This window comes from Lynx canadensis, chromosome D1 (assembly GCF_007474595.2).
Source record: "Lynx canadensis isolate LIC74 chromosome D1, mLynCan4.pri.v2, whole genome shotgun sequence".
Lineage (NCBI taxonomy): Eukaryota > Metazoa > Chordata > Mammalia > Carnivora > Felidae > Lynx > Lynx canadensis.
Window position 1 is genome coordinate 15,087,909 of NC_044312.2, and position 13,988 is coordinate 15,101,896.

Sequence of the window (13,988 nt, forward strand, 5' to 3'; positions counted from 1 at the left end):
AAAATCACAAAAATTCCCCCCAAAATTACAGACAGAACTACCATATGATCCAGCAATTCCACTTCTGGGAATATATCCAAAGGAAATGAAAACACTAACTTGAAAAGATACCAGCACCCCTATGTTCATAGCAATGGGGTTTATAATAGCCAACATATGGAACTGTCCACTGGCGGGTGAATGGATGAAGAAGTTGTGATTATATGCACACACTGGAATATTATTCATCCATAAAAAAATGAGGACATCCTGCCATTTGCAACAACATGGATGGATCTTGACGGCATTATGCTAAATGATATTAAGTCAAGCAGAGAAAGACAAAATACCTTTTGTTCTCACTTACATGTGGAATAAAAAAAAAATCCAACTCCTAGAAAAAGAGATCAGATTTGTGGTTACCAGAGTGTGGGGGGGGGGGTGGGTGGAACTGGAAGAAAGTGGTCGAAATGTACAAACTTCCAGTTATAGGATAAATAAGTCCTAGGGACGTCTTGCCCAGCATGGTGCCTATAATTAGCACTGCTGTATGATATATAAGAAAGTAGATCCTAAAAGTTCTCCTCACAAAGAAAAAATTCTTTTGCTTTTTTCTTTTTAGATCTATGAGATAAATGGATGTGAAGTAAACTTACTGTGGTAATCATTTCACTATACATATATTGTAAATCAAACCATTATGCTGTTAACCTTAAATTTATAGATGTGTGTCAATTATATCTCAATAAAACCGGAACAAAATAAATAAGAGGGATTCAACAGATGTTAGCTATTATTGTCACCCCTGCAGGGAAGTCAGGAACCATAACTGGGATTCTGTAACTTGTAGGACTTGCTGTGATCAAGGTTAAGTCTTGGACACAAAGGGCAACACAGAAGGCAAGGAAGAAGTTTGCTGGGGGATTGCATCTCATCCGTGGCCAGTTGTGTGCAAACGAGAACCCTAAGGAAGACTGAGAGAGACAGACCTCAGATGACAAAGAGAAGCAAGCCCAGGCTACAAGGGAGGCAGGCAGGCAGGAAGGCAAGACCAGAGGGGAGCCAGTCTGGCTTGAGGAGACACCCTGGGATGGAACGGAAGACTGGCTCCTTGGTTTCCCCACTAGGAGCCAGGGCCTGCCAAGGCCTGAATGACACAGACTTAGCCACTCTCTCTCCTGGAGACCAGTCTACCTGTAGAGCCACTGCCAGGGCAGCTGTGGCCACTTTAGCATATGATGGGAGAGGGGAAGAGGTAGGGAATGGGGACAGAACTTTTTCTGGACACCTATTATTGTAGACTAAAGTTGGGACCAATGTCTGGCTCTAAGGCTCTACATTAGGCCTCAAAAAAAGACCTGGGTTCAAATTCTGGTTGCTATTCACTAGCGAGGCATCTTTGGGAAAGGATTCTTCTCTTTACACCTCAGTTTCCCCATTTGTATGACGGTGCTGAAAATAACCTCACACTGAGAAGATTAAAGAAACAGCCTGTGTCGCTGGGGAAATGTAAGCCATTATCAAGCATCTGCTGAATGCATCTAAGGGCAAGGTGGCCCAATCCTGTTGACCACCTGCAGGTGACTATCAGGGAGACTTCTCTTCCCATTCTGCCCTGGAGCCACACAGAACAAATGCCCCCTCTGCTCCTTCCACATGGTGGGGACACAGGGTGGTTTCAGACCCCTCCCCTGTCTCCGTATGAACACACACTTGTGTGTTCATTTGGGAGTTCACGGGCAGTACATGCATGTTCTCCTGGGCCCTCTTATGGACAATAGCCTCAGTTTCCTTACTTTGAGCCAGCACTCAGTGCTTTACCTACCTACAGAGTGCACTGCGTCCGCACAACGGTCCCATCGGTAGGTCGCTTCTTTATTAAGATGGAAAACAAAAACAGAGGGTCTTGGAGAGGCTAAGCTAGTAGGTGGCAGGATCAGAATGTGCAAATCTGGATTGGAATAAGTCGCTCTGACTTGTTGGCCTGCTGGTGCATGTGGGCACATACCTCCGGTCACGGCATTAGAGGGCAAGTGTCAGCGGGTGGGGAGAGGTTGGGAGCAACTCTTCATCGGAGCAGGGAAAGTCTCAGAGAAAAGGCCTGTGGTCCACCCTTCCTCCTCTTCCCCATGCCTTCCCCTGCCTCGCGGCCAGTGGGGCCTCCGCCACAAGGTGCATATGCCTTCAATTAAGTAGCTGGTCTCCTTCCTGCGCCCCGTTTCCTTACAGAGAAAGCCAGTAGTTTCCGGACCACAACTGCCTTCCCTTAGTTGTAGCCAGAAGGAGAAGTTGAGGGGGGTGCAGTGCTGCCCATTCCCCAGAAATCTCTTGCTGCAGCTGCAGGTTGGGGAAGAATCGGACTGGCCCTCCAGCTGCCACTTACCACCTCTCGCTCTGGCCAAGTGACTACCCAGAAGCTGGGCCTCAGTGTCTCCACCTGAGGATAGGATGGTTACACTCACCCCGGGGAAGTCACAGACTCCCTGTCCTCACCCCATTCTGCTAGAGCAGGTGCCTCCTGAGCTTTCCTCCAGGGAAGGCCTCTCCCAGTGTCGGGGACCTCTCCCTGAGGTCCGGCTGCCCATGGACCTGCTGTGATGCTCCTGCAGCCCCATGAAGCCCTGCTCGGCCGGGTGTGCTGCTCACCTCTTGGCTCAAGACTAATCAGACCCCAGTGTTCCTCCTGCCTGTTCCCCCAGTGTCTTGTTCCTGTCCTTGTTCCCCAAGAAGGGTCTCCAGAACCTGAGAGGCAGGGACCCCGGAGTCCTCCTGGGGAAGAGGGTGCAGCAGGACCCAGGGTGGTGGGGGGGGGTGGTTGGATGCTATAGAAATGTGGGATGCAGGGCAAGGTGAAGGGCTTGCCAGTGCCCAGATGTCAGGGGCCCTATGCCCAGGGTTCTGGCTCATTCACATGCTCTGGGACCCCAGGACTGGCTTTTGCACAGAGCATTTGCCGAGGCTGGCCTAGATGCACGTGGCTCCCAGGTGGCTGTAGCAGTGGCTGCTGGTGGCCGCTGCTACTAGGCCCAGATCACGTGCTCAGAGCTGTCGTGGGGACACCACATGTTGAAGAGGAAGTGGCAGGGCAGGTGTGGCCATTCCAGGCAGCTGTGGACACAATGGCCCAGAACCGTGCCATCTACCTCCATCCAACAACCGGGGGAAAGGTCAAACTAGAGACAAAGACCACGACCAACAGCAGCAGGAGGGCTTCAGGCACAGCTCGCCACACCGCTGAGTCTTCCCGGAGGACAGTCAGGGCATTAACATGGTGGGGGCAGGATGGTGCTTAATCACATGTTGTCCCCTCTGCTTCAGTGACTCCTGTTTGGAGTCAGGGGCCAAGTGCCAGCTTTGGTTGCAACCGATGGTAGTGGGTTTGAGGATATCCACCCCCCACCTTTGAGCTTCCCTTCTGGACAGCAGATGTTGTAAGGTCCTCATGGTGACTTTCAGTAGGTTCTCTAGGGCAGCAAGTGACCTTCATATCCCCCCTGCTCCTTTGGGCACAGCAAACCTGACTGAGCAGATTTTGGCTTCCCTGGGATCTGGCCCCTGATAGGAGGACCTTCATCTTGCCAATCAATCCTCACTTTACAGTTAGAAGCATCTTTACCCACATTATGGCCTTCCAGTCTCACCAACCTGGTGGCGCACAGACTATTTCCCTATTTCACAGAAAAGAAAATTGAGGCCCATGAGGGTAAAGCTACTTTGCCAGGGTTATCGAGTTGCAACAGGAGCAGCGAGCTTTGATTCCCCATTCGCTGCTCTTCCCTCACCGGGCTTAGCACAATTCCTGCTGCGTAATAAGTGTGGAACAAATGTTACCTTACGGGTGTCACTTGGGTTTCCGTAAGGGGTCCCAAGAGGCTCGGTGAATTCTGGCTTTGGAATTCAAGTCCTGGCTGTGTCTATTGCTGAGCGACTTTGTGCAACAAACCCGACCTGTTAACTTTTTTCTTAGCCAGTAACACGGAGACACCTCTTAAGGGCAAAAATTATGAACAAGTTTTGTTTTCTACACTTAGCCCCTTCCCACGCACAACCAAAGAGGGTTCCTGCCTTGCTTTCCATTTCTCCCACCTCCCCTGGTGCCCCTGGACCTGGCCTTTGCTGTTCCGTAATGCAAAGTCAGGAGAAAGGGGAGCACAGGGAGCAATGGAGCCCAAGGACTTGATAGTGAGTTTTGCAGCATGCGAGGACTTGGGTTGGAAACGCGGGGTTTCTGTCTCTTTCTACTTCCATTTCTGACGTCAAATATGTGGGGTTTTCCCACACCAACAACCAGTTCTCTAACTGGGTGCCCAAAGGTTCAATTCAATTCTGACACTAACTCCCTGGAGTTAGCAGACCTCACAGGTTAAGAGCTCAGTGCCACAAGACTGCCCCCCACTTCAGATGCAACTCCCAGGGCTCCTGCACTTCTGATTGACCAACTATAAATTAGGGGTTTCCTCTTCGGGCTAGAAAACTTGCTAGAATGGTTCATGGAACTCAGGGAAAACACTTTACAATGTCATTTACGACACACCATAATAATGAAGGGTAAAAATGAACACCAGATGAAGAGTTACACAGGGTTAGGTCTGGAAGGGTTCTGAGCACAGGAACTTCTGCTCCTGTGGACTTGAGATGCACCCCCTCTCGGCACACAGATGGACTTAGCAGCCTGGAAGCTCTCTGAACCCTGTTGTTTAGGGTTTTTATGGTGGTTGCACTACTCAGGCATAACTGATCAGGTCATTGTTCCTTAGTGATTTACTCAATCTCCAGCCCCTCTCTCTTCCCTGGGTGTGAGGGGTTGTGTTCAAAGTTCCAACCCTCTGATCATGGGGTTGGTTTCTTTGAAAACCAGTCCTTATCCTAAAGCTATCTAGTGACTGAGAGTTACTCCCTTAAGCATAAATTCAGGAGTGGTTGAAAGGGGTTTATTATCAACAACAAGAGATGCTCCTCTCACACCTATCACTCAGGAAACATCAAAGGTTTTAGGAGCTCTGTGCCTGCAACTGAAGACAAAGACCAAATATACAATTCTTATTATACCACAATATTGCAAAGGTATCAACGGGTATTACTTTCAACTGTCCATTTGGATCCCCTTCAGGGTCACAAAACCAAAGCAGATAATGAGTTAGTTAATTTTTTTTTCCTTGGGGGCACTGTCCATTGAGTGTCTGACTTGATTTTGGCTCAGGTCACGATTTCATGGTTCGTGGGATCAAGCCCCATGTGGGGCTCTACGCTGACAGCGTGGAGCCTGCTTGGGATTCTCTGTCTCCCCCTCCCTCAGCCCCTTCCTCCCTTGCATGTGCTCTCTCTCTCTCTCTCTCTCTCTCTCTCTCAAAATAAGTAAACTTTAAAAATAAAAATGGGGCGCCTGGGTGGCGCAGTCGGTTAAGCGTCCGACTTCAGCCAGGTCACGATCTCGCGGTCCGTGAGTTCGAGCCCCGCGTCGGGCTCTGGGCTGATGGCTCAGAGCCTGGAGCCTGTTTCCGGTTCTGTGTCTCCCTCTCTCTCTGCCCCTCCCCCGTTCATGCTCTGTCTCTCTCTGTCCCCAAAATAAATAAAAACGTTGAAAAAAAATTAAAAAAAATAAAATAAAACTTTTCTTTTGTTTTCTGGCCAGTTCTTTGGTCGGCACCGCTGGTCTGAGATTGAACCACATGGATTTTCGTGTCCACAGGAGTCACACTTTCTTACAGGATCGTTGTAAAGGTACGAGAATCTTTTGTTAAGTGATTAACAGAGTGCTTACCATAAAGTCTCAGTAAAGCAGCACTTCTGACTGTATTCTGTTGTACTGTTTTCTTGTAGCCTGGGACAGCAAGCTGAGAGAGCCAACAGTTCATGAAAACTCAGTATCCACTGATCGTCTATTCCCTGTCCATTTCTCCCCCTCTTCACCCTTCACGAGTCTAACACATGATAGAGTCAGGCATAGTCCTGGGTGTGACTGGGAAGGAATGGAACCATTCTATTCCATTGGGGGAGCTTATTAGCTAGCTATGAACAATGCTCAAGCACCACATGTGGACAGCTGCATGCTGGGGAGGAATAAGGCCTGTTCTGTGGGGACCCCATGGAAGGGTGGTACCAGGCTTTTGGGTGAAAGAGGGGCAGACTAAGCTTAGTGTCGGGGAGGCTTTGCCAGCAGAGATGTCCAAGGGTGAAGTATGCTGGCTTGGGAATTGAGGAGTTGTCCATCGGGGGGTATAGATGTGAAGGACGCGCAACCCTTGCTGACTGCAGAAAGGATTCAAAATTAGGATGGGAGCTGGACTAGGGGACCCTGAAGGCTTTGACTCCTGGGATTCTCTGATTCTTGTAGACACTACAACCAAATGTGGACAACCTCTAGCGTAATGAACACACAGCCAGCAGCTGTTCCCCCTTCTGCCTAAGAGCATTGCTTCCACTGCCCAGAAGAAGTGAATTCTAGGAGGAAGGACAGAGCCCTGACTGGTCCTCCTAGCCTTCTGTCCTGTTCACACAACTGTCCTCCCCCTTTGTGAACTCATCAGCTGCTGTTCCCCAACCTTTTGCTTATACAGATACGGGGGAAGGGAAGGTGGCATGGGTGGGAGGTTTACCCTGGACCTAGGTGATGGAGGGAGGGTTTCCATGGGGAGCCAGTTTCCCCCTCATCTCCTACATAAGGCAAGATGATGCTAGCTGTTAAGACAAACTTCCAAATCTCAGTTGTCTAATTCATTACACGTTTATTTCTTGCTCAGGTAAAATGCAGTTGACATCAGTGGGGTAGAGGGGCCTCTGATCTGCACAGATGTACAAGAACCCAGGCTAACAGAAGCACTGACATCTTTGGTCAGTGACTTCCAAACTCACCTTGGGCACGGACAGGCAGTTAGAGAGGAGGGTGGTCAAGGAGATTTTGTAAGCCAGGCCTGAAAGTAGCATGCCTCACTTCTACCACATTCCAAGTGGGAACTTGGTCTTAGGGCCCTATCTACAAGTCAAGGGGCTAGGAACTGTAGTCACTGTCAGGGCAGACGCTTCCTGGGAACAATTGCACTGTGGAGGGGGAGCATGAGGCACTGGCAGACAGCTACCTGTCCCTGGCATATCCCTTTACCATGGACCTCCCTCCTCAGGCTCTGCCAATTTGCACACACACCAGGTAATGAGCCCCTTGAGCTCAAGGACATCCTTTGCATCCCCAGTGCTTAGCTCAATGGCAGGTCACAGGCAGAGCTTCGGCTATCTGGTGGGTGAACAAAGGCTTCAGTAGCATTTTGCTTGTTAAAAATACAGATGCCTAGTAGAAAACACTTTGGTAGTCCCTCAGAAAGTTAAACCTAAGTTATATCCTTCTGTTGGATTGACCCTTTTATCATTATGTAATGCCCTTGCCTCATTATAGTCTTTATGTTAAAGTCTGTTTTGTCTGGTATAAGTACAGCTATCCCAGCTTTCTTTTGGTTTTCATTTGCATGGAACATCTTTATTCATCCCTTCACTTCTCGTCTGTGTGTGCCCTGACATCTGAAGTGAGTCACTTTTGGGAGGCATATAAATGGGTCTTGTCTCGTGGTTGTTTGTTTGTTTTGTTCGTTTCATCTACCTAGCTACTCTGTCTTTTGGAGAATTTAGTCCACTTACATCAAAAGCAATTATTAATAGGTATGTACTTAAAGTCATTTTGTTCATTGTTTTCTGGCTTTGTTGTAGTTCTTCTCTGCTCCTTTCTACTTCTTTTGCGCTCTTCCTTTGTGGTTTGATGACTTCTTTAGTTGTATGCTTAGATTTTATTCCAGTTGTCTTCTGTGTATCTGCTGTAAGTTTTTGGTTTTATTGTTACCATAAGGCTTACGTATAACAACCTATGTTTATAACTATTTTAAATTGATAAGTTTGAATGCGTTCTATAGCTATACATTTTTACTCTATCCCCACCCACATTTTATGTTTTTGATGTCACATTTTACATTTTTTAAAAGTAGGCTCCATGCCCAATATGGGGCTTGAACTCATGACCCAGAGTTCAAGAGTTGCATGTTCTACCGACTGAGGTAGCCAAGTGCCCCCATATTTTACATTTTTATCTTGTGTATCCTTTAACTAATTTTTGCAGCTACAGTTATTTTTGCGGCATTTGTCTTTTAACCTTCGTACTAGCATATTTATGCACCAAACATAGTTGCACCTAAATACGTAAAGCAAATATTAACAGACCTGAAAGAAATAGACAGCAATACAGTAATAGTGGGGGACTTTAATACCTCACATCAATGGATAGATCATCCAGACAGAAAATCAATAAGGAAACATCCACCTTAAACAACATATTAGACAGGAAGAGCTTAACAGGTATATACAGAACATTCCATCTAAAAGCAGCAGAGTAAGCATTCTTCTCAAGTGCGCATGGAATATTCTACAGGATAGATCATATGTTAGGCCACAAAACAAGTCTTAGTAAGTTTAAGACTGAAGTCATATCAAGCAGCTTTTCCAACCACAATGATATGAAACTAGAAATCAGTTTCACGAAGAGAATCACAAATATGTGGAGATTAAACAACAATTGGTAAATAAATTTAAAAAAATCAAGACAAATGAAAATGGAAATACAACATACTAAAATTTATGGGATGCGGATCATAATGATACATGCCTACCTCAAGTTCATAGTGATACATGCCTACCTTAAGAAACAAGAAAAACCTCAAACATCCTAACTTTACACTCAAGGAACTAAAGAAATCAGAACAAATGAAGTCCAGTTAGTAGAAGGAAGAAAACAACAAATATTGGAGTGAAAAATAAATGAAATAAAGACAATAGAAAAGATCAGTCAAATTAAGAACTGGCTCTTTGAGAAGATATAATTGACATACTTTGAACTAGACTCATCCAGAAAAAAAAGATGGCTCAAAAAATAAAATCAGAAATGAAAAAGGAGGCACTGATACCAAAGAAATGCAAAGGATCATAACAGACTGCTATGAGCAATTATATCTACAAATTAAACAACCAGTAAGAAATGGATAAAGTCTTAGAAACATACAACTTTCTAAGACTAAATCGTGAAGAAATAGAAAATATGAATAGACTGGTTTTCAGTAAGGAGATTTAATCAGTAATCAAAAACCTCCTCCCCACCCTCCCCCGCAAAACAATAGTCCAGGACCAGATGGCTTCTCTGGTGAATTCTACCAAATATTTGAAGAATTAATACCAATCCTTTTCAAACAGTTCCAAAAAATAGAAACACACCCAAACTCATTTTACAAGGCTAGCATTACCCTGATTCCAAAACCCAACAAGGACACCACAAAAGAACATTACAGACTAACATCACTGATGAACATAGATGCTAAAATCCTGAACAAAATGTTAGCAAACCCAATTCAACAATACATTAACTCTTTTTAAATTTTTTTTAATGTGTATTTATTTGAGAGAGAGAGAGACAGAGAGAGAGACAGAGACAGAAAGAGGGAGAGGGGCAGAAAGAGAGAGGGAGACACAGAATCTGAAGCACGCCCCAGGCTCTGAGCTGTTGGCACAGTGCCTGATACAGGGCTTGAACTCAAGAGCTGTGAGATCATGACCTGAGCTAAAGTTGGACACTTAGCTGACTGAGACACCCAGGCGCCTCAACATTATGTTAAAAGGAGCTTATACCATGATCAAGTGCAATTTATTTCAAGGATGCAAGGATAGTTCAATATTTTCACAAAGCCAATGTGTTACAGCACATTAACAAGAGGCTAAAAGTCATATGATGATCTCAGCAGATGCAAAAAAAGCATCTGACAAAAATCAAAATCCATTTATGAAAAAAGAATTCAACCACGTGGGTATAGAAGGAACTTACCTCAACATAATAAAGGCCTTTTATGCCAAGCCCATATCTAACATCATCCTCAATGATGAAAACCCAGAAGCCTTTTCTCTAAGATCAGGAATAAGACAACGATGTCCACTCTTGTCACTTTTACTCAACATAGTATTGGAAGTCCTAGCCAGAGCAATTAGGGAAGAAATAAAAGGTTTTGTATGGAACCAAAAAAGACCCTGAATAGTCAAAGCAATCTTGAAAGAACAAAACTGGAGGGTCATAATCCCACAAATCAAGATATACTACAAAGCTGTTGTAATCAAAACAGAATGGTACCGGCACAAAAATAGACACATAGATCAATGGAACAGAATAGAGCCCAGAAATAAACCCACGATTATATGGTCAATTAATCTGCGACAAAGGTGGCAAGAATATACAGTGGGAAAAAGTCTGTTCAATAAATGGTGCTGGGCAAACTGGACAGCCACATGCAAAAGAATGAAACTGGACCACTTTCTTACACCATACACAAAATAAACTCAAAATGGATTAAAGGCCTAAACATGAGACCTGAAACCATAAAATTCCTATAAGCAAGCACAGGCAGTAATTTTTCTCACATTGGCCATAGCAACATTTTTCGACGTTTATCTCCTGTGGTAAGGGAAAGAAAAGCAAAAATAATCTATTGGGACTCCATCAAAATAAGAAGCTTCTGCACAGCAAAGGAAACCATCAACAGAACTAAAAGACAACCTACTGAATGGGAGAAGATATTTGCAAATGACACATACGATAAAAGGTTAGTATCCAAAATATATAAACAAATTATACAACTCAACACCAAAACCCCAAATAGTCCATTTAAAAATGGGCAGAAGACGTGAACAGACATTTCCCCAAAGAGGACTTGCACATGGCCAACAGACACATGAAAAGATGCTCAACATCACTCATCATCAGGGAAATACAAATCAAAACCACAAGGGGATATCACTTCACCCCTGTCAGAATGGCTAAAATAAAAAACAAGAGACGTTGACAAGGATGTGGGAGAAAGGAACTCTGGTGTACTATTGTTAGAAATGCAAACTGGTGCAGCCACTGTGGAAAACAGTATGGAGGTTCCTCAAAAAGTTAAAAATAGAATTATCATATGATCCAGTAATTTCATTGGTGAAAACACTAATTTAAAAAGAGATATACACGCTTATGTCTATTGCAGCATTATTTACAATCGCCAAATTATGGAAGAAACACAGTGCCCACTGATGGATGAATGAAGTATACACACTCACACACACATACTCACACACATAGAATGGACTATTACTCAGCCATATAAAAGAATGAAATCCTGCCTTGTGCAATGACATGGATGAATCTAGAGAGTATAATGCTAAGTGAAACAAGCCAGTCAGAGAAAGACAAATACCATGATTTCATTCATCTTGGGAATTTAAGAAAAAAAAAAAAAAACCCAAAGAACAAAGAAAAAAAAAAGAGAGACAAACCAAAAAACAGACTCAACTATAGAGAACAAATTGGTGGCTGTGATGAGCAATGAGGAAGGTATAGAATTGTTGAATGACTATCTTGTACATCTGAAACTAATATAACACTGTTTATTATATAGGAATAAAACAAAAAAATAAAACTAATAAAAGACATCCAAATTGTAAAGGAAGAAGTGAAACTGTCACTTTGGCAGATGGCTGGTTATTATATACAGAAAACCCTAGACTCTACCATAAAATTGTTAGAACTAATCAGTGAATTTGATAAAATACAAAATCAATATATGAAAATGTTTTGTGTTTCTATACACTAATACTAGAAAGAGAAATTAAGAAAGCAATCCCAGAGGCGCCTGGGTGGCTCAGTCGGTTGGGCGTCTGACTTCAGCTCAGGTCACGATCTCACGGTCCCTGAGTTCGAGCCCTGCGTCGGGCTCGGGGCTGATGGCTCAGAGCCTGGAGCCTGCTTCCGATTCTGTGTCTCCCTCTCTCTCTGCCCCTCCCCCGTTCATGCTCTGTCTCTCTCTGTCTCAAAAATAAATAAACGTTAAAAAAAAAAAAAAAGAAAGCAATCCCATTTAAAACCACATCAGAGAGAATAAAATACCTAGGAATAAATTCAACTAAGGAAATCAAAGACCTGTACACTGAAAACTGTAACACTGATAAAAAAAAAAAATTGATAAGGACACAAATAAATAGAAAGGTATTCCATACTCATAGATTGCAAGAATTAATATTGTTAAACTGTCCCTATTGCTCAGAGCCGTCTATAGATTCATTGTAATCCTAATCAAAATTCCAATGGCATTTTCACAGAAACAGAACAAAGAATCCTAATATTGGAATTGAACTACAAATGATCTGGAATAGCCAAAGCAATTTTGAGAAACAACAAAGCTAGAGGCATTATGCTCCCTGATTCCAAACTATATTACAAAGCTATAGTCATCCAAAGGGTATGGTATTGGCATAAAAACAGACACATAGATCAATGGGACAGAACAGAGAATCGAGAAATAAACCCACACATATATGGTCAATTAACTCACAACAAAGGAGACATAAATATAAAATGGGGACAAGACAGTCTTTTCAATAAATGTTGGGAAAACTAGACAGCCACATGCAAAAGAATGAAACTAGACCACTATCTTACACCTTGCACAAATGTTAACTCAAAATGGATAGACATGAACATAAGACCTGCAACCACAAAACTCCTAGAACGAAACAAAAGGGGTAAGCTTCTTGATGTTGGTCTTGGTGAGGAGTTTTTAGATCTGACTCCAAACACAAAAATAAGTGGGATTACATCAAACTAAAAAGCTTTTGCACAGCCAAAGAAATTGTCAACAAAATGAAGAGGCAACATGCTGAAAAGGAGAAAATATTTGCCAAGTATGTATCTGATAAGGGGCTAATATTCAAAATACATGAAGAACACATACAACTCAATAGCAAAAAAAAAAAAAAAATCCAATTAAAAAATGGGCAGAGGACCTGAATAGACATTTTTCCAAAGTAGGTATACAAATGGCCAACAGACACATGAAAAGATGCTCAGCATCACTCATCATCAGAGAAATACAAATCAAAACTACAGTGAGATATCAACTCACACCTGTCAGAATGGCTACCAAAAAGACAAGATAAACAGGTGTCGGCAAGCATTTGGAGAAAAGGGAACCCTTATGCACGGTTGGCGGGAATATAAATTTGTGCGGCCACTCTGGAAAAGAGTACGGAGGCTCCTCAAAAAGTTAAAAATAGAACTACCACGTGATGTAGCAATTCTACTTCTGGGTATCTATTCAAAGAAGACCAAGACATTAATTTGGAAAGCTATATGTGCCTTTATGTTCGTTGTAGCATTATTTACAATAGCCAAGATATGGAAACAACTAAGCATCCACTGATGGATGAGTGGATAAAGATGTGGTACAATGCACAATGGGATTCTACTGGAATACAACGGAATACTACTCAGCCATAAAACAGAGTGAAATCTTGCCATTTGTGACAACCTGGATAGATCTCGATGGCATTGTGTGCTAAACCAACTTGGTCCAAGACAAAAACTGTACGGCCTCACTTCTATGTGGACTCTAAACAAACAAACAAACAAAAAAAAACCAAGCTCATAGATACAGAGAACAGATTGGCGGTTGACAGGTTGACAGGGGTGTGGTCTGGGATAGGTGAAATGGCTGAAGGGGATCAAAAGGAAAAAAAAAAAAACCAACTACCAGTTATAGTTAACAGGGATGCAATATTCATGGGGACTATAGCTAAAACTACTTTGTGGCATATTTGAAAGTTGCTGAGAGAGTAAATCTTAAAAGTTTTCACTAGAAGAACAAAAACTTGTAACTATGTACCGTGAAGGATATTAACTAGACTTATTGTGGGGATCGTATTGCAATGTATACAAATACCAAATCATTACATCGTACACCTGAAACTAGTATAATGTTATGTCAATTATACCTCAATGAAAATATTTTTCTTCATAAAAATGTTAAACATAGAATTATCATTTGATTTAGAAATTGCACTGCTAGTTATATATCCAAAGACTTGAAAACAGGGACTCAAACGGGAACTTACGTACTGATGTTTATGCATTAGTATTCATAATAGCCGAAGGAAACAACTCAAGGGTCCATCAATAATGG